The sequence below is a fragment of the Hakea prostrata genome, chromosome 2 (genome assembly GCF_041222555.1).
Source record: "Hakea prostrata isolate BN-2017 chromosome 2, UWA_Hpros_2, whole genome shotgun sequence".
NCBI lineage: Eukaryota > Viridiplantae > Streptophyta > Magnoliopsida > Proteales > Proteaceae > Hakea > Hakea prostrata.
In genome coordinates this window covers 6,819,689-6,832,150 of record NC_142601.1, presented here as the reverse complement: position 1 = coordinate 6,832,150, position 12,462 = coordinate 6,819,689, and positions in this window count along the sequence as shown.

The following is a 12,462-nucleotide window of genomic DNA, read 5'->3' as shown; positions in this document are numbered from 1 at the left end:
CTTTTCTTTTTTTGGGGGGTGGTGTAATAACTAATAAGGAAAGGGGCTGTTTGAAAATCGAGCGCTTGTGATGTTGAATTATTTGTGTTGCCGCTTACAGAGATTCCGATAGACAGTGGTTGTTGACGTATTTTTGGATTCCGATAGATTAGAACCGGTACGGCCTGATGTGTATTGAATTATTATGACTTAAGAATACACATGCTGTCTGTTGCCCGCTAGAATCTAGCCGCAGAGGATCTCAACAGCTTCGAATCGGTTCCTTGTTGACCCCCAACCCCAAAAACAAAAAAAAATTCGGTTTCCTTCTAATTTCCGGTATCGAACTTCAAGTCAATGTTGCGCTCTGCTTTAAGGCTGCGTTTGTTTGCAAATGTGGGTGGAAAAAAAAATAATAGGAATAAAACATGTGGGTCCCATATATAGTGGGGGTGATAGAAGAGAGAATGAAAGAATGAATTTTGCGAGAAAAAGTTTTGATACAGTCTCACATTTTTTTCCACACTTTTTTACAAAATCCAGCACATTTTGTGAAGTTTTAAAAATGTTTGGGAGTAGAAAAGTTGGGTTCCTACATCACCAGACAAGTCTCTAACTTTCTCACCTCAAGCAACCAATTAATTTATACTTTTAAAATTCAAAAGAAAAGTATGATATTTTTTTTTTTCACCCTACCTTTATTCCAGCAAACAAACGCAGCCTTAGGGATCGTTATTTCGTTAAAATATGATACATATTATATTTGGTTCTCTTTACAAATAATTAAAGTTAACAATTCAAAAATTATACTTTTGAGAAAGGGTAGAGACTTACTAACCGTCACTCTCCTATCTTCCTCCGATCGAGGCTTGAGGCGGAGAGGCCCCGATTTCCTTTTCATCTGCAACAAAAAAATAAGGATTTTATCCAAAAAAATAAATAAGGGTTCCACGATTTTTTTTTTTTTTTTTTTCTGTTTTATTAGATTCACCAGAAGATAGATATAAAGAGCTACTATACATGGAACTGATACGGAATCTTTATGGTTGCATTGCGGGTATAATTTGGTTGTCCTCCGTCCAACCCTGGCGACACTCGTTGTCTACCTCCCATTTCTTTCGAGCTTAATGGACCCAGTGGGGCTTCACACATAGTCGGGACATGACCCACTCGGGACGGATGAGTCGCACATCCCAAATGAGGCGTGTCTTTCCCAGGGTTAAGGATAGTCAACTTGTTCTAAGGGTTTGTGGCGGACACTTTGGGCCCAATACCTGCGAAGGCGAGATCTTCGAATAGGCAACGGCTCTTGTCGGGCTAACTTACCAAATACATAAAAGGTAACACTTACAATATAAAAGCATAGACATACCCCTTCGGTAAGCATTCAAGACATTCACGAGTATAATCTTGTGTAGATTTTATTACTATGACGAGTCAAAATTACTATCCTGTTCATTTATCGACTTTGCCATCGGAGGAGCGGATGTGGCATCTCTATATTTTCACAAGCCGGCCCCGCATCTAACCTTTCTTAGTACCAAACTGGGACAAAAAAAAAACTCATCGTCACAAAAAAAATGATTGGATAAAATTCTAATAACGAAGGAAAATCGAATTCAACCAAAGGAAATTGAATATCACCGAATTTTTCAAAAAAATGAAAGGACATAATTGATCAACAAAAAAAAAAAGGGGGAACATAGCATGGTTAATTAGTAGTTGCAATATAAAGGGGTAGCATCGCAAAAAGGGCAAATTAGATATTACATATTCAAACTTAAGCAATCACCAATCAAAGAACGGGTTTAGTAATAAAATCAACCTAGATGGTATAATTTGAGCCCATTCTTTCCGGCCCTAGTTCGGGGCCAATGGTTTTGTAAACAGCCCCTAAGCCCTACAAGGCCAAGCCAAGCCCATTCCCGCCCTAATTGGCCCTAATTGGGCAGGGTCGGGATGGGTTTGGCCCTGATTGGCCCTTATTAGTCCTGATTGGCCCTGATTAGCCCTAATTGGCCCTGGCGTTGATTAGCCCTGATTGGCCCTGACCCTGATTGGCCCTGGCCCTAATTAGCCCTGTCCTTGGCCCTGATAGGCCCTGTCCCTGGCTCTGACCCCGATTGGCCGGAGCCCTTATTGGCCTTGTCCCTAATTTTAATTGGCCATATCTTTGGTCGTAAATATCAAATGTAAGACATGTAGTAATTAAAATATATATTAAAGTAATTAAATTCTTAAATTCCAAACTCAGGAAAATAAAATAGTAAAGATGTCAACAAATAATCCAAAACTTATATTCAATATGTATTTAACTATTTATACCCATTTAGATTTTAGAGAAATAGATAAATCCAAATTTCTAGGGTTTTTTAATTTGCTATTCGATGAAAATGATGGTTATTATATGTAAGCTCGAAGGGAAAAAGAAAAAGATTTATCTCAATTCTCAATTAATTTCTAACTTCTAAGACAATGGTCAAACTTCATTCCAAATTTCCAATTTGTCTTTCCCCCAAGTTTCTCTCTCTCTCCCCCCCCCCCCCCCCCTCTCTCTCTCTCTCTCTCTCTCTCTCTTATTCTGTTTTTTTCCTTTGGTTTTTCTCCAGCAGTAAAGAATGTCATGAAATATAATAAGTAGAGAGAAAAATTGTAATTAAATTTAGGCATATTTGAAAGTCAAGTCAATTATAGAGAATGTCACACAAACTCTTTTTGTAAACTTGGAAACATCAGAGATTCAGAATTCAAAAGGAATATTTATTTAATACAAAAAAGTTCATATTCAAAACCTTGTTAACAAGTAAATCAGACGATAATTTAGTATGAAACAAAAAAAAAAAAATAAATATATAGGTAAAATACATATAATATGGATATATAAATACGGCGGATTTTTTCATATTTAAAGAAAATGATGTTTTAGTTACAAACATAGCTATATGTTTTTAATAAAAAATTTGAAATATCACAGTAGATTTGTTAGATATTCATGATGAGAAGTTGGGGTATAGATTTGTTAGATATTAATTCTTTATGTAATAGTTTTTATTATTTATAATATATTATCTCGCCTTAGTCAAAAAACAAAATCAATATTTTTATTGAACTAAAAATGACTTTGTTGGAAAAATAAAAATTACTTTAAAAAATAATATAAAGAGTGAATTTATAGTCTAATATGATCAAAGTGACTAAATGTCAAAATCAAGACTCATATCAATGTTAGTATGAAGATCATGGTAAAAATCTAGTATTATATTACATGATCATCGTCAAATTAATATTAAGATTAGAGCCAAAATTAAGGTCAGGATCAGGCCAAAATCAAATAGATGCTTATTACATTGGTAATGATGTTATAATTTATTTTTATTAATTTTCTACAAAACATGATAATGTTTCTAAAATTTGAAACGTGTCAAATATCCACCCATATGTATTACAATTAATTCCTCTCCATGTGGGTGGAGGGTCCAGAGTCTTTAGACTCAAATTAGGGCCAGGATCAGGGTCAGGATCAGGGCTAATATCAGGGCCAAGATCAGGGCCAGGATCAGGGCCAAGATCAGGGCTAGAATTAGGGCCAAGATCAGGGCCAAAATCAGGGCCAGGATCGGGGCCAAAATCAAGGCTAGGATCAGGGCTTGGGTCAAGGCTAAAATCAGGGCCTGGGTCAAGGCCAAGATCAGGGCCAAAATTAGGGCCTGGGTCAAGGCCAAAAATCAGGGACGGGCTAGGATGGGCTAGGCGGGCCAGAGAGTAATCCCAGGCCCACCCTTGGCCCTAGTTCAAGGCCAAAATATTTTGGCCCTAACCCGCCCTTAGGGACAAAATCTTTAGCTTAAGCCCCATTTGAGCTCAGGGCGGGCTTAGGGAGAGTCAGGGCCGCCAGGGCCAAACTTGCACCCCTAAATTGTTGCATACATTGACAATACTTGTATAAGGTACTATACTTAATCCCCTAGAAACAAGTTCCAACTCAGAAAATAGATCACAAGCTGCTTACTAAGAGGGCGTGTTGGGGCACACTCGACAACCAACCATTGTCACCTTATCAACTACCCTAACTTAGTCCTTTCAATGATATCCGCCCATCAACCGCGAAGTTACCGGACCAAGCATGTAAAGACTTTCATATGATACTCTAATTGGTTAGATTTAAAATTAGAACATCCCATTCATATGGTCCCACTATGTATATCTACATATATGGACTTCTTTTTCTTTCTAGGTCATGCGAAGGGGGCCAGTCCAAGTTCGTACTCTTCCTCTACAAAGACAAGGTCATGCGAAAGGGGCCAATCCAAGTTCGTACTCTTCCTCTACAGAGACAATAGACGTTGCGATTCCCCCTGTAAATAGTGGTTCGATTTAGTTAATAGTAGCCAATAAGATTTTACAAAAGCATATAGCTTGTTTCTGATCCCTTTCTTCATTTTCTCCTAGTTATTTTTTTTGTATTTGATGTTTTATTCCTTCAATTAAAAAACAAGCTAATGGAAACTCATAAGCTTCACTCAAAGCAATTAAGCTCTTTGGGGAAGTCATATGTGCAGGCCACCGTGTAGCACAAAAGCACTCTTTGCCCTGTGGCATTGAGTCTAATTGCCCCTTTTTTTCATTTGATCACTTGCCTATGCCTAGGTATGTTATAGAAAGGGAAGGCAGAGGTAGTACTTTGAATGGCAAAGAGTCATACCACCAAGGTTTAGTAGGTTTAGGAATAACGTTAACCAAACTAGTACAAGTGCTAAGCTTCACACATGGAGCTCCCAAAAACACCATATTTGTCAGCTACAAAAAGTCCATCTACAACGCACGAAGCTCTAGTAACCTTTTAGTTCTTCTTGCTTTTAGCAAAAAATTGGATCCCTTAACCACCACACAAAAAGCCCGTCGCCCTTCCTTCAATTGTGGTAGCAGGGATGTGGTGAGCAAGGCCTTTTCTTCGTTTTGCAAGCATGCCCATTGGTTGAAGGCGAAGCTTCAAATGACTCTGGTGGCATGACATAGTAGTTTTGTGGTAACCCCAACACTGTCTTAACCAATTGAACAAAAAGCCAAGAAGGTAAAGTGTCTAAAGCATGTTGACGATCACACTCATCAACTCCCCAATAACAAATGCAATGTAACGAAGAAGGGCCACAAAGATATCATTAACAATAAGGGAAAGAACAAAATTAGAAGAGATCATTTTTTTAGGCAAATGGTTACAGTGAGAAGAAATACATTCATACAAAGGAGCAGCATTGAGATAATCAGTGTTCCACGAGTTCCCAAAGTTCAATGCAACCATTAGTTCAAGGGCCAATGCCTACGATGACAAGAGTCTAGTTTAGAAGAAGCCTCATTTGAAAAGCTTTGAACTGGTTCTTTTCTTCCCAAAGCTACTCCAAGGTCCACGTATGATTCCACAACTGTGAAAAATCCTCACCTAATGGATCAGAAACATATGCATCAAATGTGTTTTGGGGAGGGAAGCACCAGGGTGTCTAGACACATAGATTGGTTAAATTGGGTTGGAGTAAACAGAGTGTAGAATTTTTGAAGATTTAGTCAAAGACAATGCCAATAGGGTTGATTTGACATCAAAATGACTTGATGAGATCTCTACATGGTTCCCACCAGAGTTTTCAATCTAATTTGCAGTCAGTTCAAAAAACGGTTCAATCTGGATTGTGAAATTAGGCAGATCAAAGCTAAGGGATTTAAGTCTTTCAATTTACTGATATGTGTTGGGTCCAGTCCATCAACCTGGATCAATTTAGAGGATGATGATTCAAATAAAACCCCACAAGTAAAGATTTCACTAAGTAAGACATATTATAAAAGAAAGGGCTCAATAAGAACTTGATCGGAGAAAAATAAAGGTAATTTGGCCTTTAATTTTGACTTTTCTGAAATTTTTTATTCAAAGTGCAGTATTTTGCTCGTGAGTATTCTCCCTACACTTTTTACAAACTACAAAAAGGTCGTACCTAATCTCAACCTGAAAAGTTACTTCTTTATAGTTCCTGATTGTTGAGACAAGAATAATAGGATACTTTTCAAACAAGTTGTATCTATGGTGAACTCTCCATTGTTTGCCTCCAACTTCATCTCCAAAATGCTTCCAAATTAAAACAATCTTAAGGGATAGGTTGAATTTGAACCCATACTAGATGTCACACCCCACCTAGCCAGATCCGGCCATACCCGAATACCCATGGGGGTGATACACTATAGGACAAAGGTTCAGTGACAAACCCATATAAGTATTTGATAATAGCATAATCCAAAGACAATAATAAATCAAGTTTAAACATCAAATCATGAACTTTTAAATATTAAGTTTACAATATTCCATGTCTAAGGTCAAATAATTAAACATTAGAGTTTGAAATAAAAGAATACTTGTTTGCAGCGAAAAATGATTAAGTATCTTGGTAGAATATACCATCGTCTCTCTCAAAATATATCAAAGTATAAATATAAAATAGTGCCATAAATGACAATAGAGAGTCCCTAAGTATGGTGAGGTTTCTATTGTAACCCAACTTCATAGTAGGGCTGCAACTGGGCTGGGCTTTTGCAATCCCAAGCCCAACCCTATATGTTATAATATGAGCTCATTTTTGCCCTGACCCTAGTTTAGGGCCAATGATTATTGTCCCTGACCCTAAGCCCTTTAGGGCCAAGGATTATTGTCCCGGCCCTATGCCCTACCAGGGCAAAGCCAAGCCCGTTCCCGCCCTAATTGGCCCTAATTAGGCCAGGTCGGGATGGGTTGGCCCTGGCCCTGACCCTGACCCTAATTGGCCTTGATTGGCCTTGACCCTAATTGGCCCTGTCCCTAGCCCTGATTGGCCTTGTCCCTGGCCCTAAGTGGCTATAACCTTGATTAGCCTTGTCCCTGGCTTTGATTGACCCTATCTTGGCCCGAACCTTAATTGGTCCTATCCCTGGACCTAAAATATCAAATGTAAATTCATTAAAAAAAAAAAAGTATCATTAGTAAACTAAAAATAAAATTCATATAAATATAAGATTTTTATTTTTTTTGTAAAAAAATATAAGATAATTCAAGCTCATACAAAATGATAAAATAGTCAATAAGTTAAATAGTGTTGCTTTAAACATAAATAAATTCATATTCCATAATTCTATATTGATCTCTGAAAGTCTCTCATTGTTTTGATGATGGAAATTGAAAACCTCTCCCATTACTTTGGGGATGGAAATTGAAGATCACTCCCATTGATATCCTCATTCAAAAAATATATATATATATATATATATCATATTGAAAACTTTGTTAACAAGTAAATCAACCATAATTTAGTATTGATATTTTTTTTGTAGTTAACGAAAATCATATTTTAGTTACAAACATAGCTATATGTCCTCAATTAGTTTTTTTTTTTTTTCTTCCTGAAATATCACATTGAAGGCAAAATAAAGATGTTAATATTCATGATGAGAAGTTGGGGTGCAGATTTGTTAGATATTAATTCTATATATACTAGCTTTTACTATTTATAATATATTATATCGCCTTAGTCCAAAAAAAAAAATCAATGATTTTTTTGAACTAAAAATGATTTAGTTCAAAAAATAAAAATTATCTTAAAAATAATATAAAAAGTTAACTCATAATCTAATATGATCAAAATGATTGAAGGTCAAAGTCGAGACTTATAGTTATATCAATGTTAATGTGAAGATCAGGGTAAAAATCTAATACGTGATTAGGGTCAAATTAACATTAAGATTAGAGCCAAAATTAGGGTTAGGATTGGGTCAAAATCAGGTGGATGATTACTACATTGGTAATGAAGATATAATTAATTTTTATTAATTTTTACAAAACATGATCATGTTTTTAAAATTTAACACGTGTCAAATATTCACCCATGTGAATTATAATTAATTCCTCTCTATATGGGTGGGGAGGGTTTAGACTCAAATCAGGGCCAAAATCATGGGCCTAGATCAAGGCCAAGATTAAGGCCAATATCAGGGCCAAAATCAGGGCCAGAATCAGGGCCAAGATCAGGGTCAAGATCAAGGTCGAGATCAGGGTCAAAATCAGGGCTAGAATCATGGCCAAAATCAGAGACGAGCCGGGATGGGTGGGCGGGCTAGAGAGTAATCCCAGACCTGCCATTGGCCCTAGTTTAGGGTCAGAATATTTTGGCCCTAACCTGCCCTTAGGGCCAAAATCTGTAGCCAAAGCCCTATTCGGGCTCAAGATGGGCTTAGGGTAGGTCAGGGCCGCCAAGGCCAAACTTGCACCCCTACTTCATAGGAGCAGTCCTGACAAGAGCACAAAGCTTAATGCGCCTCCACTTCCTCTCCAATTGCTCCCTCAACATAATCTCCCGGTGACGGATCCTCCATTTGAATGGAGTCCTCATAACTTGTAGAGTAATATAAGGAAACATACATATACAAATGAATGAGATCCACAAAACTTAGTGAGGTCAATTCAATAATCATGTCATGTATTCGTTCACGATTTCCACATCACAATATAAGATAATAGTGTATTAGTGACAATAATATGATAAATACATGGTTATGATGTTGTGCTCCTAACTCTATCATGAAGTCTCTATAGTAGACACTCATTAAGTTGAACACCAATCTCCTTTACGTGATTTCAGTCACTCTCCCTCAATAAGAGATGTCTATTGGGTTCTCCGCGATTGTTGGGTGAAGTCATGTCAAGCCATGGTTGGGGGTATAAGCCACCCCTCTCTCACATCACCATTTGGCATGATATTTGACACATGTCAATGATAACTATAGGCCCAATGCAAAGTCATATGGTCTTGTACTACATATAGTCTTGATATCTCTCTTCATGCCTAGTACCATTTTGGTTTTATACATTCCCACTTATGAATGGTATCCTCAATGGGAGGCATCTGTTGGATTCCATTCCTTAACCCAATGGTCATCAACATATAATAGACAGGATGCTCCTATGTCATCTCACGGGTTTGTTATCGGTCTTGAACGCCCGGGAGCACTTATCTCCTGGGGCAAAGCAACATTATCGGTATATGCAACATTACCATTCTATGATGACAGTGGGTGGGTCTCCTGGGGCAAAGCAACATTATCGGTCTTGAATGCTTGGGTGGGTCTACCGGGGCAACCAGGGCATTCAACCACCCTACGAGTATGGACAAAATCTACTCAGATCGACATAAAGCTTTCTAAGAGGGTTATAAACTATTCCAAAAATACTTACAAAATTATGTAGTAATACTAGAACATGATCAATCATAGTTTAGACCCAAATAAAAAAAAAAAAAAATAAAAAAGCAAAAAGAATTAAACCTAACGAATCCTATATTAGGTCTTTTTCGAAATCAATTCGAAAGATTAGAGTAAAGAGGGTAGAAGAAATAGGTTGATATAGTAACTAGATGCCTTCAACTATGTCTAGGCAGTAGGAGGAGTTAATCATAATAGATCACTAGAACGAAGAAGATGAATACTAACTTTTAAGAAAGTAAATCGTCATTCGAAAACCTTGTCGAATACTCTCCACAATGTTCTTTCACCCTTGAAGAGTGTTCTTTGACAAGCTCTGACGGTTTAGATCATAATAGCACGTTTTAGAATGAAAACACATTAAATAGGGCTTCAAAAATAAAATTTCCAAAATTGCCATTTTTCTCCTAGAACCAGGTCGGTCGCTTGCAGTCAACCAAAGCTTGGAACTTTTGTTACAGGGGCAAAGCCTAGGCCCTGAAAGCCCAAGCTCTGCCCTAGTTCCTATTCCATACTATATAAGAGTCCTACATAAGTTTTTGAGGCATTCTACACATGTCATCACAGTATACTTGATCCATCTACCAAGTTCGTCAATGTTCGTGTTAGATCTCCTTCCAAATTTTGAATTCCCAGCTCAACATCATTTCCATCTAATTCCATTGGTTTGGAATTCAATCTAATGGTAACACCTGGATGGCCCACAATTGCCTTCTTCCCTCACTCTGGGTTTTCGGACCTACAATAAGGATTCTCGGGTTAGGATTTTGGGGGATTTCACAACTAGACTTTTATTTTCATTCTCTATAGAAAGTGTTTTTTTTTTTTGGTTCCTAGTAATGCACAACACTTTTAGATCTTCCCAATAGGATTTATGAATTAATTTCCATGGCTTTGTGGTGCAAGATGAAGGTGTGACTTCTTCCACTTGTTTCTACAAATTTCTTGTAGTTTGTAGGTAGCATTTACAAAACTTTGCCATTTGCATTCCTCCCTCCCCGAATCAACTTGTCATTAGTTGGAAATAGAGATGAGTGAGTAGTTAAAATTACTTTGACTTCTCTATGTGGAAACCACCTATGAATTAGTTTGTCATCCTGTGTTCTTGAATCTTGTTGAATTAAGTTTGCCATCCATTAAACAAGACAATCTGGATCTCTTAATTATGCTGCTCGGAATTGCTTGAGTCTTGGAACCTATGGATCCCCCCAGACATTGATGGACTTATCATCCCCTATCTTCCATATAAGGCCTTTAAGTTGCACCTTCCATCCCTCTAAGATGCTACACCATACCTAATATGAATTTGTACCTTAATTTGCTTGAAGCAAGAGACTTTTTGGGAAAATAAATGCATTTTTAGAACCTTCCCCATTTAGCTTCAACATTTATAAATATTTTTCATGCCACTTTGCATGGTAGAGCTCTGTTGTATAGGATTGAGTATCTAAAGCCAATTCCTCCTTTATACTTTGGATGAGATAAGCTCTTCTAGGACATCTAGTGGATGGTGGAATTACCTTCATTCCCCCCCGCCCACAAAAAGAAAATCTTGCAGGCTTTGATTTGACCTTGTGGTGTATGGTCTTGGGGATTTTGAAATGTGAGGCAATGTTGTTGGTGGATGGAAGAGGCACTTATTTCAAAAGTATTTCCCTAACCTTATGATTTTTAAAAGTTTTTTATACCAGCCTTTAAGCTTCTCTTAGAGATTATCACTTAGGATGTGGAATAGCTCTACCTTTGAAACATCAAAATCAATAGGTAGTCATAGGTACTTTGTAGGGCCAGCTCGATAAGAAACCTTGAAGACTTTAGAGAACCACTTTTTAATTTTAGGTATATTGGAGCTGAAACATGCGTTGAACTTTATGTAGTTAATGGTCCGTCTTTATGCTTTGCAATGGGTCTCAATGCATTATTTCAAGCTATAGATGCTAGTCAATTTTGCCAAGAGAAGAGAGCGGTAGCATCTGCAATCACCAGGTGGTCAGTGCATTTGTCCTCCAACAGATTTTTATCCCTTTCACCATTTCTTCCTTTTATCTTCATGTAATTAGAATAACTAGGCCACTTAAGCATATGCCAAATGACTCCGGGGAGAGGTCGTCCCCCTGCCTAATTCCCCTCTTTAGAATGATCAAGAACCTCTCTGACCCATTTACAATAGAAGAATACCTCACTGAGGATAGCACACTCAAGACCATCTCAACAAAGCCGAGATTAAAACCAATATGGGATAAAATGGCTGGAACATACCTCCACTAAATTTTGTTGTATGCTTGCTTCATGTCAACTTTGAGAGCTATCATAGTTTGATTTCCCTACTTCTTGCTTATGAGATAGTGAATGCCTCATGTGCTTTAAAAACATGATCTAAAATTGTTCTACCATGTGCGAAGGCTGATTGTGGTGAGGAATTATACTAGGAAGCAAGTTATGTAGTCTTGGCAATACTTTTTGTTGCAACTTTAACAACCATTCCACATAGGCTGATCGGACAAAAATCTTCAATAGTTTATGGATTGTCCTTCTGCAGGATAAGACAAATTAAAGTATCATTACTCTCATTTGGTAAAAAGCCTATAGAGAATTAATTTATCACAAAAATTGCATTGGTCTACATGTGTTAGATTCCTAAACATTTGAAAGAAAAGCAAAGGAAAACCATCAACACCTAGGCATTTCATAAGGCTCATAGCAAACAATAAGGGTTTAACCTCGACCACGGGGATAGCTAGGAAACCTTCATTATATTTTGGCTATGCAATTGATTCAATTCCATCCAAGACTGCTTTTAGCTCCTCCTTATTAATCACTTCTAAGTGAATAGAGCATCATAGTAAATTGAAAGCAAATTATATCTTTCAACTTATGCAATACACCAAACCCCTTCCTTCATCATTTATTAGTTTCAATATCCTATTCCTCCTCCTCTTATTAAAGGTTGAATCACGAAAGATGCAGATATTCCTCTCCCACTCTTGAAGCCACTCATTTCTTAAGTTCTATTTCCAAAAAAATGCTTCACATCACAACAACTTTCCCAACTCTCTAGAGAATAGTTTTTCATTCCATTGAGGTGCTTCATCCATTGGGAATCCTTGTAAATAGCCTAACTCGTTTTGTACGATGATTATTGTTGGGGAAAGGTTGATTCTCCTTCTACTGGTTTGGGGTCACTTCCAATCCGGATCTCCTTAAATCAAAAGAGAG